The sequence below is a fragment of the Penaeus vannamei genome, chromosome 36 (genome assembly GCF_042767895.1).
Source record: "Penaeus vannamei isolate JL-2024 chromosome 36, ASM4276789v1, whole genome shotgun sequence".
NCBI lineage: Eukaryota > Metazoa > Arthropoda > Malacostraca > Decapoda > Penaeidae > Penaeus > Penaeus vannamei.
Genome location: NC_091584.1, coordinates 9,885,535 through 9,890,534, shown reverse-complemented (window position 1 = coordinate 9,890,534; position 5,000 = coordinate 9,885,535). Strand labels below are relative to the sequence as shown.

At 19.0% G+C, this 5,000-nt stretch overlaps 1 protein-coding gene across 3 annotated transcripts in view; it reads right to left on the bottom strand.

Annotated features, from left to right (window-relative positions):
* LOC113818675 (beta-1,4-glucuronyltransferase 1) overlaps positions 1-5,000 on the bottom strand; it is a 152,012-nt gene that overhangs the window by 146,342 nt on the left and 670 nt on the right. The gene's annotated exons all lie outside the window — the stretch shown is intronic.

The window sequence follows — 5,000 nt, the reverse complement described above, 5'->3', positions numbered from 1 at the left end:
TAGTAATAATAATGATAATGCTGATGGTGATGATGATAATAATAATATCAATGATTATAATTATCATAATTATGATGATGATAATGACAATAACGATATTAATATCAATTTCATTATTATCACCATCATTATCATCATTGTCAGTGTTATCATTTATCCTTATTATTTTTTATTATCATTATAATCATTATTATCATTATCATCATTATCTTCATTATCATTATCATCATTATCTTCATTATCATTATCATCATTATCTTCATTATCATTATCATCATCATTAATATTATAAATAATGATATTATTATTATTATCATTATTATTATCATCATCATCATCATTATTATTGATGTCATTATCATTATCATTATTATTATTATTATTATCATTGTTATTATTATTATAATTATTATTATTATTGAAGAACAGAAAACACAATACCGTGTTGATACTATGGAAGAAAAACCCACAATGCACAAACTAGATGTATTGAGGAAAATGAGACAATTGTGCATTGTGGGTTTTTCTTCCATTATCATTATTATTAATAATAATAATATTATTATTATCATCATTACCATTATTATTATCATTATCATTATTCTTACTATTATCCTTATCATTATTATTGCCATTATCATCATTATTTCTATTAGGACAATGATAATGGAAATGATCATGATGATTATGAAACACAATTATGACGATGATAATGAAGATAATAATAATGGTAATAATAACATGATAATGACCATGATAACAATGAAAATACTGATATCAGTAGTGGTAATAATAATAATGATAATGATGCTGATGATAAAAATGAAGATAATGATGGTAAAGATAATAATAGTAATAATATTGATGATAATGGTCGTGATAATAACAATGATAATAATACCAATAATAGTAATAGTAATAATGAAATTAATGGTAATAATAATGGTAAGGATAACAAAGATAATGATAACATATCATGATCATGATGAATATGATGATTACTAACTTTATTATCATTATTTTTATTATTATTATTATCACCATTATTATGACCATCAATATCATAATTAATATAATCGTAATAATAACTAATGTTATCATGATTGTTCTCATTATCATTATCATCATTAATATTATCATTGTTGTTTGTTGTTGTTGCCGCTGCTGCTGCTGTTGCTGTTTCAGTCACTGTAATAAAATACCAATGGTTATGATAATAAGAAAAGAAATATAACGATGATGATTTCAATGATGAGGATAATGATGACAATAATAGTAACAATAATAGCAATAATAATAATAACAGTGATATAAAAACAGTAATATTAATCAAAACAACAACAAAAATAATGATAATGATGATGATGATGATGATAATAATAATAATGATAATAATAATAATGATAAAATTAATAACAAGGATAATGATAATAATAATAATAATAATGATAATAATAATAATAATAATAATAATGATAATAACAATAATGATGAAAATAATAATAATGATAATAATAATAAAAATGATGATGATGACAATGATAATAATAATTATAATAATGATAATTATAATATTAACTATGATAATTATAATAAAAAAATATTAGCAATAATAACAATAATGATAACAATAATAACAATAATGATAATAAATATAGCAATAATAATAATTATTATAATAATAATGATAGTAATAATAATAATAGTAATAATAATAATGATAATTATAAAAGATAATAATGATGATAATGTGATAATGATAATAATTATGATAATAATGATAATAATAATAATAATAATAATAATAATAATGATAATAATAACAACAATAATAATGATAATAATAATGGTCATAATGGTTATGATAATGATGATAATAATTATGATAATGATGACAAGATAAATCATGATGATAATACAAATCATTATGATAATAATAATGATAATAACAATATTAACATTGTTAACAATAATATGATTATCGATAATAATAATAATAACGATAATGATATCAATAGTAATGGCAACATTGATAATAACATTGATTTTTTTTATTATCATTATTATTATTATAACTATCATCATCATCATCATCATTGTTATTATTATCATTATTATTATAATTATCATTAATATCATCATTATTCTTAGCATCATCATTACTATTGTTATTACTATCATTATTTTTATTATCATTATTGTTAATATTTTTATTATCATCATCATCATTATCATTATAATCATCATCATTATCATTTTTATACCATTTATCCCTTTTTGTTATCATCCTTATAATAAGGATGATAATAACAGAAATGATAAAAGCATTAACAATAATAATGATAATAACATATTGTTTTTTATTACTGTTTTCTTAATTGTTAATATCATTATTATCCTTTTCATTATTTTCATTATCATTATCATTACTATCTTATTGTCATTATTATTATCATTACTATTACTATCATTGTTACTACCATTGTTATCATGATTACCATCATTGGTATTATCATTATTATTAGTATTATAGTTATAATTACTTCCAATGTTATTAATATGATCATCCTCATGGACTATTAACCATCATTGTCCTTATCATTATCCTTATTACCATTATGAATATAATCTTAATTAAGATTGTAATCGCAAACATAGTATAATCCTGCCATGACAATTTTGATTGTAATCATAATGATAATAATAACTATCATCATCATAATCATCATTACTAGTAGTAGCAGTGTCAGTATTATTCTTATTAGTGAGTTTATGATGACTGTTATAATTACTATTATTACTATCATTATCATTATTATCATTACTACTACTACTATCATTGCTATTATTATCATTATTATCATTATTGTTGCTGTTGTTATTATCATTATCATTGTTATTATCATTGCGGTTATTATCATTATTATCATTAGTAGTAGTAGTATTGTTGTTGTTGTTGTTGTTGTTGTTGTTGTTGTTGTTGTTGTTGTTGTTGTTGTTGTTGTAATTGTTATTGCTATTATTATATTATCATTATTATTATTATCATCATTATTGTTGATGTTGATGATTATCATTATCATTAGTATTTTCATTATCATTATTAGTGTTTTATTATCCTCTTATCATTGTTATCATTATTATAATCATCATTATTATTGTTATCATCATTTTATCATTATCATTATAACTTTTATCATTATTATTACTGATGTTGTTATTAGTATTATTACCATTATTATTGTTATCATCATTATTATCATTATCATTATCATTATCATTATTATTATCATTTCCATTATCATTATCGTTATTATTATTAATATTACTATCATTATTACTATTTTTGATGTTATTATTGTTGTTGTTATTATTATCATTACTATTATTATCATTATTATTATTGTTATTACTATTATCTTTACCTTCATTTTATTGTTATGGTACCGTAAACGATAATAATAATGATAACTGAATAGTAATTAGGATGGTGATGGAAACGATGATAATAGTGATAATAACAATAATAATAATAACAATGATAATAACAATATTAATGATAATAATGATAATAATAATAATAATGATGATAATAATGATAATGATAATAATAATAATGATAATAATAATAATAATAGTGATAATAATAACAACAATAATGATAACAATAACTATGTTGATAATAATGATGATAATAATAACTATAACATAATAACAATAATGATAATGATGGTAATAATGATGATGATATTACTAATAATAATAACAATAATAAAAGGTGATAACAATAATGACCATGATAGGAATAATAATAATGATAATGATAATAATCATAATAATGATAATAATAATAACAATAATTATAATAATAATAATAATAACAATAATGATAATAATAATAGTAATAATAACAATAATAATGAAAATAATAATAATGATAATAATAATAATAATAATAATAATGATAATAATAATAATAATAATAATAATAATAATAATGATAATGATAATAATAATAATAATAATAATAATAATAATAATAATAATAATAATAATAATAATAATAATAATAATAATAATAATGATAATAATAATAATAATAATAATAATAATAATAATAATAATAATAATAATAATAATAATAATAATGATAATAATAATAATAATGATAATAATAATAATAATAATAATAGCAATAATAAGGATGATGATGATCATGATCATCATCATCATCATCATCATAATAATTATGATAATAATAATGATAAAAGCAATAACAATAATAATAGTAATGATAAAAGTAATAAAGATAATACTGATGATAACAATTATAATGATAATAATTATGATAATAATTATAATGATGGTGATGGTGATAATATTGATAACAATAATAGTAACAAATAACATAAATAATAATAATGACTGATAACAGCAATACTAATGATAATGATGATGATAATGATGATAATGTTAAAAAAATGATAGCAGCAACAACAACAACAATAATAATAAGGATAATGATGATGATAATGATAAAGATTGTTGTAATGATAATTATCGCAGTGATTATACTGACAATATCATTGATAATAATATTAATCATAACAACGCCAATATTGTTAAAAAAGTAAGAATAAGGATAAAGAAACATAAGAAATCTCAACATTAAGCATCACATCAACAACAATCATAATGCTGACAATAATGCTGAAAACAACAATAATAGAAATCCTATTGGTGATGGCAAAGTGATAGTGATCACATATGGGAAACTAACACCATTAGAAGAGCAACAAAAATATAAATCATAAAAGAAATGATTATATGAAAAAAAACATCAATAAAAGTAATAACAAAAACAACTAGGGTTGCAATAACTGCCGATTACTGCATGTTTTTACTCAGTCGCTCACCGCATCCCTTCCTGAGTTGATAATCTTTATCATCACATCACCAATTTCATTAGAATATTGCCAACACGTTTATGCAAAGTATTA